The sequence below is a fragment of the Mustelus asterias genome, chromosome 12, assembly GCF_964213995.1.
Source record: "Mustelus asterias chromosome 12, sMusAst1.hap1.1, whole genome shotgun sequence".
Taxonomy (NCBI): Eukaryota; Metazoa; Chordata; class Chondrichthyes; order Carcharhiniformes; family Triakidae; genus Mustelus; species Mustelus asterias.
In genome coordinates, this window is record NC_135812.1 from 110,670,305 (window position 1) to 110,684,013 (window position 13,709).

The 13,709-nt window shown below is 47.6% G+C and overlaps 1 protein-coding gene across 1 annotated transcript in view; it reads left to right on the forward strand.

Moving 5' to 3' along the window:
* The window catches only part of prpsap1 (phosphoribosyl pyrophosphate synthetase-associated protein 1), a 71,544-nt gene that overhangs the window by 14,516 nt on the left and 43,319 nt on the right, over positions 1-13,709 (forward strand). The gene's annotated exons all lie outside the window — the stretch shown is intronic.

Here is a 13,709-nt window from a genome sequence, read left to right on the forward strand (position 1 = left end):
CTTTGCTTCATAAAAACGGTAAATTCACAGCAACTCACTGCACTTTCGTTTCCACTCCTGATTTTCTTCATGTGTTTTCCAGCTCATTTTTGAAATACACCATGATAATGGTTCTGGCACTGGGTCGGGGAGGGTGGTTATGGCACTGGGTCAGGGGGGGTGGTTATGGCACTGGGTCAGGGAGGGTGGTTATGGCACTGGGTCAGGGAGGGTGGTTATGGCACTGGGTCAGGGGGGGTGGTTATGGCACTGGGTCGGGGGGGTGGTTATGGCACTGGGTCAGGGGGGGTGGTTATGGCACTGGGTCAGGGGGGGTGGTTCTGGCACTGTGTCAGGGAGGGTGGTTCTGGCACTGGGTCAGGGAGGGTGGTTCTGGCACTGGGTCAGGGAGGGTGGTTCTGGCACTGGGTCAGGGAGGGTGGTTATGGCACTGGGTCAGGGAGGGTGGTTATGGCACTGGGTCGGGGGGGGGTGGTTATGGCACTGGGTCGGGGGGGTGGTTCTGGCACTGGGTCAGGGAGGGTGGTTCTGGCACTGGGTCAGGGAGGGTGGTTCTGGCACTGGGTCAGGGAGGGTGGTTCTGGCACTGGGTCGGGGAGGTGGTTATGGCACTGGGTCAGGGGGGGTGGTTGCGGCACTGGGTCAGGGGGGGTGGTTGCGGCACTGGGTCAGGGGGGTTGGTTGGGGCAGTGGGCCAGTGGGGGTGGCCTTGGCAGTGGGCCAGTGGGGGTGGCCGTGGCAGTGGGCCAGAGTGGGTGGCAGTGGGCCAGTGGGGGTGGCCGTGGCAGTGGGCCAGAGGGGGTGGCCGTGGCAGTGGGCCAGAGGGGGTGGCCGTGGCAGTGGGCCAGAGGGGGTGGCCGTGGCAGTGGGCCAGAGGGGGTGGCCGTGGCAGTGGGCCAGAGGGGGTGGCCGTGGCAGTGGGCCAGAGGGGGTGGCCGTGGCAGTGGGCCAGAGGGGGTGGCCGTGGCAGTGGGCCAGTGGGGGTGGCCTTGGCAGTGGGCCAGTGGGGGTGGCCGTGGCAGTGGGCCAGTGGGGGTGGCCGTGGCAGTGGGCCAGTGGGGGTGGCAGTATGCCAGTGGGGGTGGCAGTGGGGGTGGCCGTGGCAGTGGGCCAGAGGGGGTTGACACACAAGTAGAATAGTTTCTGATTTCCACACTTTCTTTCTTGCTGAACAAGACTTGAGCATGAGTGGAAAAAAAGCCATGCTGTCAAAACTTTTCATCTTGCACCCATCTGGATAAATGCCAAATTTCAAAGGGAATAATAATATATGCTGCGTGAGGCAAGAGTGCTGCTTGTTTAAGGTGATGCCATGGCGATGACACTATTTTGTCCACACCTTCATTAAATTCAAAAAAGGCTGTGTCTGGAAACATTGGTTTTGGCTGCAGAGGAGAGTCCCTGCGCTTGAATGTGTGTAGCTTCGAGTAAGTGAAAGTGAGCCACATTACGAGTCTGACAATCTTCAGCTGAATGTTAGTGTAATTCTGAGCACACTCGGGATTGTTCAGCAAGTGTTGTCCAATCACGGAATCGCATCTAATCTTAGACATTGTATTCTGAGTTCTGTGAGCATGGGCGGACTGAGTACAGTCCTGTTGTGAACAATCAGAAGACTCTGTGGTTTGATGCAATCTACCAGGCACTGGGATATATGTCTGTGTTCCTGGAATCACACTGGCACTAAAATTGATAAACCAGATTGCTCATTTGTGTTGGAGGCAGATCATTTTGTCTGGCTTGACAGCAGCATCTTATTACAGAGAAGCACTAGTGTTGCAACTGTGCAGTAGCAGTGTGAAACTGCTAGCTCCAACTGTTACTCAAATTTGTATGATACTGTACTCTTCCAGGGCAACCTGGGGTCGACTGGCCACTTCCTGTGTCCTAAAGTGGGAGCCTTTGGCCCATTCTTGTGTGTATGAGACCCAGCGAACAATGGCCTGATTGGTGTAGCCATTATCCTGTAGAATAGAACATAGAAAACATACAGCACAAACAGGCCCTTCGGCTCACAAGTTGCGCCGGTCATGTCCCTACCTACCTAGGCTTATATATAGGCTTACCTATAACCCTCAATCCTATCAAGTCCCATGTACTCATCCAGAAGTCTCTTAAAAGACCCTATCGAGTTTGCCTCCACCACCACTGATGGCAGCCGATTCCACTCACCCACCACAAGCTTGCACAGGGGGCAAATGGCTTGGGCATGATTTACCAGCTTGTCGATAAGGCCAATATAGCGAGTGTAGCTGGAGGAATCTATTGCCAGCAAAGGTAGAACATAACATAAGAAATAGGAGCAGGAGTAGGCCATCTAGCCCCTCAAGCCTGCTCCGCCATTCAATAAGATCATGGCTGATCTGATAGTGGGTTCAGTTCCACTTACCCGCCTGCTCCCCATAACCCTTAATTCCCTTGATGGTTAAAAATCTATCTATCTGTGACTTAAACACATTTAACGAGGTAACCTCTACTACTTCATTGGGCAGAGAATTCCAAAGATTCACTACCCTCTGGGAGAAGAAGTTCCTCCTCAACTCTGTTCTAAATTGACTCCCCTGTATTTTGAGGCTATGCCCCCTAGTTCTTGTTTCCATTGTAATTGGAAATAACCTCGCTTCTTCTACCCTGTCTCGCCCCTTCGTTATCTTATATCTCTCTATAAGATCTCCCCTCAACCTTCTAAACTCCAATGAGTACAGGCCCAGTCTACTCAATCTCTCCTCATAAGCTAACCCCCTCATCTCCGGAATCAACCTGGTGAACCTTCTCTGTACCCCCTCCAAAGCTAATATATCCTTTCTTAAATAAGGGGACCAAAATTGTACACAGTACTCTAGGTGCGGCCTCACCAGTACCCTGTACAATTGCAGCATGACCTCCCTGCTTTTATACTCCATCCCCTTCGCGATAAAGGCCAACATGCCATTTGCCTTCTTGATCACCTGCTGCACCTGCAAACTGAGTTTTTGTGATTCATGCACAAGGACCCCCAGGTCCCTCTGCACAGTAGCATGTTGTAATTTTTCACCGTTTAAGTAATAGTTAATTTTACTATTATTCCTTCCAAAGTGGATAACCTCACACTTACCAACGTTATACTCCATCTGCCAGATCCTTGCCCACTCACTTAGCCGATCCAAATCTCTCTGCAGACTCTCTGTGTCCTCCTCGCAATTTGCTTTCCCACTTATCTTTGTGTCATCCGCAAACTTTGTTACCCTACACTCGGTCCCTTCCTCCAGATCGTCTATGTATATGGTAAATAGTTGAGGCCCCAGCACCGATCCCTGCAGCACGCCACTAGTCACTGATTGCCAACTGGAAAAGCACCCATTTATTCCGACTCTCTGCTTCCTGTTAGATAGCCAATCCTCAATTCATGCTAACACTTTACCCCCCAACTCCGTGTCCCTTAATCTTATGCAGCAACCTTTTGTGAGGCACCTTATCGAATGCCTTCTGGAAATCTAATCACATCCACCGGTTCCCCTCTGTCAACCGCACTCGTTATATCCTCAAAAAATTCCAGTAAATTAGTCAAACATAACTTTCCCTTCATGAATCCATGCTTAGACAGTCGTAGGCAGTCTTAGGCATGCGTAGGCAGTCTTAGAGAACGCATTGGTGGATTTCTCAATGAGCACATCAAGGAAAGGGAGCACATGTGACCACTCCCTTTGAAAGGTGAATTTTAGAATGGATTGGAGTCCATTTGAGTGTGTAAGGAAATTCTTACAGGAAACTGCAGGTTCAAATATAGCAAATGTGTCAGCTATGTATTGGAACTATGCACGGGGGAAGAGGTTAGGTGTCATTCTCTCAAAAACATTGGTGAGAATTGGACCTGGACTTGATCCCATGGCAACACTTATTTGTGATGTGGAGATGCCGGCGTTGGACTGGGGTAAACACAGTCAGAAGTTTAACAACACCAGGTTAAAGTCCAACAGGTTTATTTGGTAGCAAAAGCCACACAAGCTTTCGGACCTGAAGAAGGGGCTTAGAGCTTTCTATGATTCTATGATTTCTATGATTTATTCAGTAATACTTTCTTGCTGAGAATGGCAGAATGCCTCCTTTTGACAGGAATATATGTTGCATTTGATTTGATTTATTAACATACAGTGAAAGGTATTGTTTCTTGCGCGCTATACAGATAAAGCATACCGTTCATAGAGAAGGAAACGAGAGTGTGCAGATTGTAGTGTTACAGTCATAGCTAGGTTGCAGGGAAAGATCAACTGAGTGTGAGGTCCATTCAAAAGTCTGACAGCAGCAGGGAAGAAGCTGTTGTTGAGTCGGTTGGTACGGAACCACCTCTGTTCTCTCCTCCACTATTCAATTATCAAACTACTCATCAGCAGAAATTAAATATTGAAGATTGATGCCGTTGTTTTCAGCTGCCAACTCTATCCCTCTCCCTGGCGCAGGTCAGACTAAACCAGTCTGTTTACAACCCCGGTGTCACATTTGACCTGTTGATGAGTTTCTGACCTCAAATTCATGCCATCCTGGAGGCTGCTTATTTCCACTTTGTAAATTAGTTTGACGTCACCCCTGTCTCGGCTCATCTTCTTTCATGGACCTGGGACCGAATCCGGCTCGGATTGCTGTCTGTGTGGAGTTTGCACATTCTCCCTGTGTCTGTGTGGGTTTCCTCTGGGTGCTCCGGTTTCCTCCCACAGTCCAAAGATGTGCGGGCTAGGTTGATTGGCCATTCTACATTGCCCTTCGTGTCCCGGGATGCATAGGTTAGAGGGGTTGTGGGTAAATATGTAGGGATATGGGGATAGGGCCTGGGTGGGATTGTGGTTGGTGCAGACTCGATGGGCCGAATGGCCTCTTTCTGCACTGTAGGATTCTATGAACTCCAGACTTGAGTATTCTGAAACGCTCCTGGCTGCTGTCCCACACGCTACCCTTGGTAAACTTGTCATCCAAAACTCTGCTGTCTGTCTCTTGACTCACACCAAGTCCCGATCCCTTATTAATTCCCAGTCAAGCAATAGATTGATTTAAAATTTTTCCTCCTTGTTTTCCAATCTGTCCGTAGCCTCACCCCTCTACACCTCTGTAATCTCCTCCAGCCCTCTGAAATAATTCTAACTCTGGCCTCTTGTTTATCACCAATTTTAATCATTCCACGATTGACAGCCATGTCCTCAGTTGCCAGGGCCCCCAGCTCTGCGAAGCCCTCGCTGCCTGCTCTCCTCCATTAAGGCACTCCTTAAACCTACCCCTTTGGTTAAGCTTTTGAACATCTGTCCTAATATCTCCCTCTTGTGGCTCATGTCTGACTTTGCTCCATAATGCTCCTGTGACGCTTCAGGGATTTTTTTATTGCATGACAGGTGGTTTATAGAAGTTGTTAGTGAGATCTCCGTTTATGTACTTGCAGATTCTCCAGTGATACAGAATATTGCATTGCCAACTTGGGTGGCTCTTAATCAGAGCCCAGCTTGTGCGCCTAACTTTTGAACAGTTAAAACTTTCAAAAACAATTTTTAAAAATTCATTTGTGGGACATGGGTGTCGCTGGCTGGCCAGCATTTATTGCCCATCCTTCGTGGCCTTTGAGAAGGTGGTGGTGAGCTGCCTTCTTGAATTGCTGCAGTCCACGTGCTGTGGGTTGGCCCAGTATTCCAAGTGTGGTCTAACTAGTGCATTATACAGTTTCAGCAAGACTTTGAAATAAAGGCCAGAATTCCGTATCCTCACTGGGATATATCGTTGTTGTGAGTCATGAACTATTTTCATAAACATCTGCCATTGCTGATTGTCTTTTCTGCTAAACTCCTTTCCCAGTCCAGTCCAGCCAACTCTGCCCTCATTCCTTTGTAGTTAACCTTATTTATTTAAGTTTAGCGCAGTTCTTTCTGACCCAGGTTTCTCACCCTCAAACCGAATGCTAAATTCTGCCATGTTATGGTTACTGTTTCCTAGGGGACCTTTTGCTCTCGGACTGTTTATTAAACCTGCCTCAAAGAGATCTAAGAACGTAAGAAATAGGAGCAGGAGTAGGCCACCTAGCCCCTCGAGCCTGTCCCGCCATTCAATAAGATCATGGCTGATCTGAAGTGGATCAGTTCCACTTACCGGCCTGATCCCCATAACCCCTAATTCCCTTACCGATCAGGAATCCATCTATCCGTGATTTAAACATATTCGACGAGGTAGCCTCCACCACTTCAGTGGGGAGAGAATTCCAGAGATTCACCACCCTCTGAGAGAAGAAGTTCCTCCTCAACTCTGTCCTAAACTGACCCCCCTTTATTTTGAGGCTGTGCCCTCTAGTTCTAGTTTCCTTTCTAAGTGGAAAGAATCTCTCCACCTCTACCCTATCCAGCCCCTTCATTATCTTATAGGTCTCTATAAGATCCCCCCCCTCAGCCTTCTAAATTCCAACGAGTACAAACCCAATCTGCTCAGTCTCTCCTCATAATCTACACCCCTCATCTCTGGTATCAACCTGGTGAACCTTCTCTGCACTCCCTCCATGGCCAATATATCCTTCCGCAAATAAGGGGACCAATACTGCACACAGTATTCCAGCTGCGGCCTCATCAATGCCCTGTACAGATGCAGCAAGACATCTCTGCTTTTATATTCTATCCCCCTTGTGATATAGGCCAACATCCCATTTGCCTTCTTGATCACCTGTTCCACTTGCAGACTGGGTTTTTGCATCTCATGCACAAGGACCCCTAGGTCCCTTTGCACAGTAGCATGTTGTAATTTTTTTCCATTTACTTAATAATCCAATTTGCTGCTATTTCCTCCAAAGTGAATAACCTCGCATTTGTCAACGTTATACTCCATCTGCCAGATCCTCGCCCACTCACTCAGCCTGTCCAAATCTCTCTGCAGACCTTCTACGCCCTCCACACGATTCACTTTTCCACTTATCTTTGTGTCGTCTGCAAACCTTGTTACCCTACACTCAGTCCCTTCCTCCAGATTGTCTATATAAATGGTAAATAGTTGAGGCCCCAGTACTGATCCCTGCAGCACGCCACGAGTTACCATCTGCCAACCCATTTATTCCGACTCTCTGCTTCCTGTCGGATAGCCAATCCCCAATCCACGCTAACACCCTACCCCCAACTCCGTGTGACCCAATCTTCTGCAGCAACCTTTTGTGAGGCACCTTATCAAACGCCTTTTGGAAATCCAAAAACACCACATCCACCGGATCCCCTCCGTCAACCGCACTAGTCACATCTTCATAAAAATCCAACAAGTTCGTCAAGCACGACTTTCCCCTCATGAATCCATGCTGCGTCTGCTTAATCGAACCATTCTTATCCAGATGGCCTGCTATTTCTTCTTTAATGATGGATTCCAGCATTTTCCCAACTACAGACGTTAAGCTATTTCCTTTTTTAAACAGCGGCGTAACATTAGCCGTTTTCCAATCCACTGGCACGACCCCAGAATCCAACGAATTTTGATAAATAACCACTAACGCATCCGCTATTACCTCTGACATTTCTTTCAGTACCCTGGGATGCATTCCATCTGGGCCCAGGGACTTGTCCACCTTCAGTTCCGTTAGTCTACCAAGCACTGCCTCCCTGGTAACATTAATTGTAGTGAGTACCTCTCCTTCTACCAACACTCGATCGTTAATATTCGGTAAACTATGTGCGTCTTCCACCGTGAAGACCGACACAAAAACTTATTTAAAGTTTCAGCCATTTCCTCATTTCCCACTATTAAATCCTCCCTCTCGTCCTCCAAGGGTTCAACATTCACTCTTGCCACTCTATTCCTTTTTATATATTTGTAAAAGCTTTTACTATCATTTTTCTTATATTTAGAGCGAGCCTAGCTTCATAACCTATCTTTCCTTTCTTTATCGCTTTCTTAGTCGTTCTTTGTTGTTTCTTAGTTTTCCCAATCTTTCGATTCTCCTCTAATTTTGGCCATGCTGTACGCATCGGTCTTTAATTTAATACTCTCCTTTATTTCCTTCGTTATCCACGGCTGGTTATCCCTTTTCTTACAGTCCTTCGAGGGGTACATGTTCATAGCTCCTTGAAAGTGGAGTCACAGGTGGACAGAGTGGTGAAGAAGGCATTCGGCATGTTTGGTTTCATCGGTCAGAACATAAGAACATAAGAAATAGGAGCAGGAGTAGGCCATCTAGCCCCTCGAGCCTGCCCCACCATTCAATAAGATCATGGCTGATCTGACGTGGATCAGTACCACTTACCCGCCTGATCCCCATAACCCTTAATTCCCTTACCGATCAGGAATCCATCCATCCGCGCTTTAAACATATTCAGCGAGGTAGCCTCCACCACCTCAGTGGGCAGAGAATTCCAGAGATTCACCACCCTCTGGGAGAAGAAGTTCCTCCTCAACTCTGTCCTAAACCGACCCCCCTTTATTTTGAGGCTGTGTCCTCTAGTTTTAACTTCCTTACTAAGTGGAAAGAATCTCTCCGCCTCCACCCTATCCAGCCCCCGCATTATCTTATAAGTCTCCATAAGATCCCCCCTCATCCTTCTAAACTCCAACGAGTACAAACCCAATCTCCTCAGCCTCTCCTCATAATCCAAACCCCTCATCTCCGGTATCAACCTGGTGAACCTTCTCTGCACTCCCTCCAATGCCAATATATCCTTCCTCATATAAGGGGACCAATACTGCACACAGTATTCCAGCTGCGGCCTCACCAATGCCCTGTACAGGTGCATCAAGACATCCCTGCTTTTATATTCTATCCCCTTCGCAATATAGGCCAACATCCCATTTGCCTTCTTGATCACCTGTTGTACCTGCAGACTGGGCTTTTGCATCTCATGCACAAGGACCCCCAGGTCCCTTTGCACGGTAGCATGTTTTAATTTGTTTCCATTGAGATAATAATCCCATTTGTTATTATTTCCTCCAAAGTGTATAACCTCGCATTTCTCAACGTTATACTCCATTTGCCATATCCTCGCCCACTCACTCAGCCTGTCCAAATCTCTCTGCAGATCTTCTCCGTCATTGAACATTGAATACAGGAGTTGGAATGTCTTGTTGAAGTTGTACAAGACATTGGTAAGGCCACACTTGGAATACTGTGTGCAGTTCTGGTCACCCTATTATAGAAAGGATATTATTAAACTAGAAAGAGTACAGAAAAGATTTACTAGGATGCTACCGGTTCTTGATGGATTGAGTTATAAGGAGAGGCTGAATAGACTGGGACTTTTCTCTCTGGAGCATAGGAGGCTGAGGGGTGACCTTATGGAGGTCTATAAAATAATGAGGGGCATAGAACATAGAACATTACAGCGCAGAACAGGCCCTTCGGCCCACGATGTTGCACCGACCAGTTAAAAAAAAAGGTAGATAGTCAATATCTTTTCCCAAAGGTAGATAGTCAATATCTTTTCCCAAAGATAGGGGAGTCTAAAACTAGAGGGCATAGGTTTAAGGTGAGAGGGGAGAGATACAGAAGGGTCCAGAGGGGCAATTCTTTCTCACAGAGGGTGGTGAGTGTCTGGAACAAGCTGCCAGAGGTAGTAGTAGAGGCGGGTACAATTTTATCTTTTAAAAAAGTATTTCGATAGTTACATGGGTACATAGAAACATAGAAAAACTACAGCACAAACAGGCCCTTCGGCCCCACAAGTTGTGCCGAACATATCCCTACCTTTTAGGCCTATCTATAACCCTCCATCCTATTATGTCCCATGTACTCATCCAGGAGTCTCTTAAAAGACCCTATTGAGTTTGCCTCCACCACCACTGGCGGCAGCCGATTCCACTTGCCCACCACCCTCTGTTTGGAAAACTTCCCCCTAACATTTCCCCTGTACCTACCCCCCAGCACCTTAAACCGGTGTCCTCTCGTAGCAGCCATTTCCACCCTGGGAAAAAGCCTCTGAGAGTCCACCCGATCTGTGTCTCTCAACATCTTGTATACCTCTATTAGGTGTCCTCTCATCCTATGTCTCTCCAAGGAGAAAAGACCGAGCTACCTCAGCCTATCCTCATAAAGCATGCCACTCAATCCAGGCAACATCCTTGTAAATCTCCTCTGCACCCTTTCAATCTTTTCCACATCCTTCCTGTCATGAGGTGACCAGAACTGGGCACAGTACTCCAAGTGGGGTCTGACGAGGGTCTTATATAGCTGCATTATTATCCCCGGACTCCTAAACTCAATCCCTCGATTGATAAAGGCCAGCACACCATACGCCTTCTTAACCACCTCCTCCACCTGCGGGGCCGATTTTAGAGTCCTATGGACCTGGACGGCACGGTAGCACAGTGGTTAGCACTGCTGCTTCACAGCTCCAGGGACCTGGGTTTGATTCCCGGCTTGGGTCACTGTCTGTGTGGAGTTTGCACATTCTCCTCGTGTCTGCGTGGGTTTCCTCCGGGTGCTCCGGTTTCCTCCCACAGTCCAAAGATGTGCGGGTTAGGTTGATTGGCCATGCTAAAATTGCCCCTTAGTGTCCTGAGATGTGTAGGTTAGAGGGATTAGCGGGTAAATGTGTAGGGATATGGGGGCAGGGCCTGGGTGGGATTGTGGTCGGTGCAGACTCGATGGGCCGAATGGCCTGTTTCTGCACTGTAGGGTTTCTGTGATCTGTGACCCCAAGGTCCTTCTAATCCTCTACAGTACTAAGAGTCTTTCCCTTTATATTGTACTCCTTCATCCCATTTGACCTGCCAAAATGGACCACGACGCATTTATCCGGGTTGAAGTCCATCTGCCACTTCTCTGCCCAGTCTTGCATCCTATCTATGTCCCTCTGTAACTTCTGACATCCCTCCAAACTATCCACAACCCCACCAATCTTCGTGTCGTCGGCAAACTTACCAACCCATCCCTCCACTTCCTCATCCAGGTCATTTATGAAAATGACAAACAGCAAGGGTCCCAGAACAGATCCCTGGGGCACACCACTGGTGACCCACTGGTGGTACGATGGGTATAAAGGGATATGGGCCAAATGTGGGCAATTGAGATTAGTTTAGAGGTTTTAAAAAAAAAAAGAGGGCGGCATGGACAAGTTGGGCCGAAGGGCCTGTTTCCATGCTGTAAACCTCTATGACTCTATTATACATACCAGGTCCTCCGCTAGTCCAAAAGACTTGCAACTTTTCTTTCTCCCCAGATACTGCCAGTTCTACTGAGTTCATCCAGCATTTTCTGTTTTTACATAATGTAATTGTATAGGGCGTTGGTGAGGCCACACCAGGAGTATTGTGTGTAGTTTTGGTGTCCTTATCTAAGGAAGAATGCTCTTGCTATCGAGGGAGTGCAGCGAAGGTTTACCAGGCTGATTCCTGGGGTGGTAGGTCTGTCATATGAGGCGATACTATGTCAGTTAGGATTATATTCATTGGAGTTTAGAAGAGTGAGAGGGGATCTGCAGGAAACTTATAAAATTCTAACATGGTAAATTCAGAAAGAATGTTCCCAATGGTGGGGGGAGTCCAGAACTAGAGGACTAGGAGATTACAGGGACTGGGAACGTCCGACATGTGGAGTTTTTTCAAGGAGCAGCTACTGCGAGTCTGTGATAGGTATGTCCCTGTCAGGCAAGGAGGAATTGGTAGGGCTAGGGAACCGTGGTGCACCAAAAAAGTTTCTTTGTTGGTTAAAAAGAAAAAGGAGGCTTATGTTCGGATGAGACGTGAGCACTCGGGTAGTGCACTAGAAAGCTTTAGATTGGCTAAGAGGGAGTTGAAGAGCGAGCTTAGAAGGGCTAAAAGGGGACATGAGAAGACTTTGGCGGATAGGGTTAAAGAGAATCCTAAGGCGTTCTATAGGTATGTCAAGAACAGAAGGTTGGTTAGGGCAAGTTTAGGGCCAGTTATAGATGGCAGAGGGAAGTTATGTGTGGAACCGGAGGAGATTGGTGAAGCATTGAACCAATATTTCTCTTCGGTGTTCACGCAAGGGGACATGAATATAGCTGAGGAGGACACTGGGTTGCAAGGGAGTAGAATAGACAGTATTACAGTTGATAAGGAGGATGTGCAGGATATTCTGGAGGGTCTGAAAATAGATAAATCCCCTGGTCCGGATGGGATTTATCCAAGGATTCTCTGGGAGGCAAGAGAAGTGATTGCAGAGCCTCTGGCTCTGATCTTCAGGTCGTCGTTGGCCTCTGGTATAGTACCAGAAGATTGGAGGTTAGCGAATGTTGTCCCATTGTTTAAGAAGGGGAACAGAGACTTCCCCGGGAATTATAGACCGGTGAGTCTCACTTCTGTTGTCGGCAAGATGTTGGAAAAAATTATAAGGGATAGGATTTATAGTTATTTGGAGAGTAATGAATTGATAGGTGATAGTCAGCATGGTTTTGTGGCAGGTAGGTCGTGCCTTACTAACCTTATTGAGTTTTTTGAGAAAGTGACCAAGGAGGTGGATGGGGGCAAGGCAGTGGACGTGGTATATATGGATTTTAGTAAGGCGTTTGATAAGGTTCACCATGGTAGGCTTCTGCAGAAAATGCAGATGTATGGGATTGGGGGTGATCTAGGAAATTGGATCAGGAATTGGCTAGCGGATAGGAAACAGAGGGTGGTGGTTGATAGTAAATATTCATCATGGAGTGCGGTTACAAGTGGTGTACCTCAAGGATCTGTTTTGGGGCCACTGCTGTTTGTAATATTTATTAATGATCTGGATGAGGGTATAGTTGGGTGGATTAGCAAATTTGCTGATGACACCAAAGTCGGTGGTGTGGTAGACAGTGAGGAAGGGTGTCGTAGTTTGCAGGAAGACTTAGACAGGTTGCAAAGTTGGGCCGAGAGGTGGCGGATGGAGTTTAATGCGGAGAAGTGTGAGGTAATTCACTTTGGTAGGAATAACAGATGTGTTGAGTATAGGGCTAACGGGAGGACTTTGAATAGTGTGGAAGAGCAGAGGGATCTAGGTGTATGTGTGCATAGATCCCTGAAAGTTGGGAATCAAGTAGATAAGGTTGTTAAGAAGGCATATGGTGTCTTGGCGTTTATTGGTAGGGGGATTGAATTTAGGAGTCGTAGCGTTATGTTGCAACTGTACACAACTCTGGTGCGGCCGCACTTGGAGTACTGTGTGCAGTTCTGGTCCCCACATTACAGGAAGGATGTGGAGGCTTTGGAGAGGGTGCAGAGGAGGTTTACCAGGATGTTGCCTGGTATGGAGGGGAGATCCTATGAGGAGAGGCTGAGGGATTTGGGATTGTTTTCGCTGGAAAGGCGGCGGCTAAGAGGGGATCTTATTGAAACATATAAGATGATTAGAGGTTTAGATAGGGTGGATAGTGATAGCCTTTTTCCTCTGATGGAGAAATCCAGCACGAGGGGGCATGGCTTTAAATTGAGGGGGGGTAGTTATAGAACCGATGTCAGGGGTAGGTTCTTTACCCAGAGGGTGGTGAGGGATTGGAATGCCCTGCCAGCATCAGTAGTAAATGCGCCTAGTTTGGGGGCGTTTAAGAGATCCGTAGATAGGTTCATGGACGAAAAGAAATTGGTTTAGGTTGGAGGGTCACAGTTTTTTTTTTAACTGGTCGGTGCAACATCGTGGGCCGAAGGGCCTGTTCTGCGCTGTAATGTTCTATGTTCTATGTCATAGTTTGAGGATAAGGGGTGAACCTTTTAGAACTGAGGTCAGGGGAAATTTCTTCACCCAGAGGGTGGTGAATGTGTGGAATTCACTGCCACAGAAAGTAGTTGAGGTCAAAACATTGTCTGGTTTC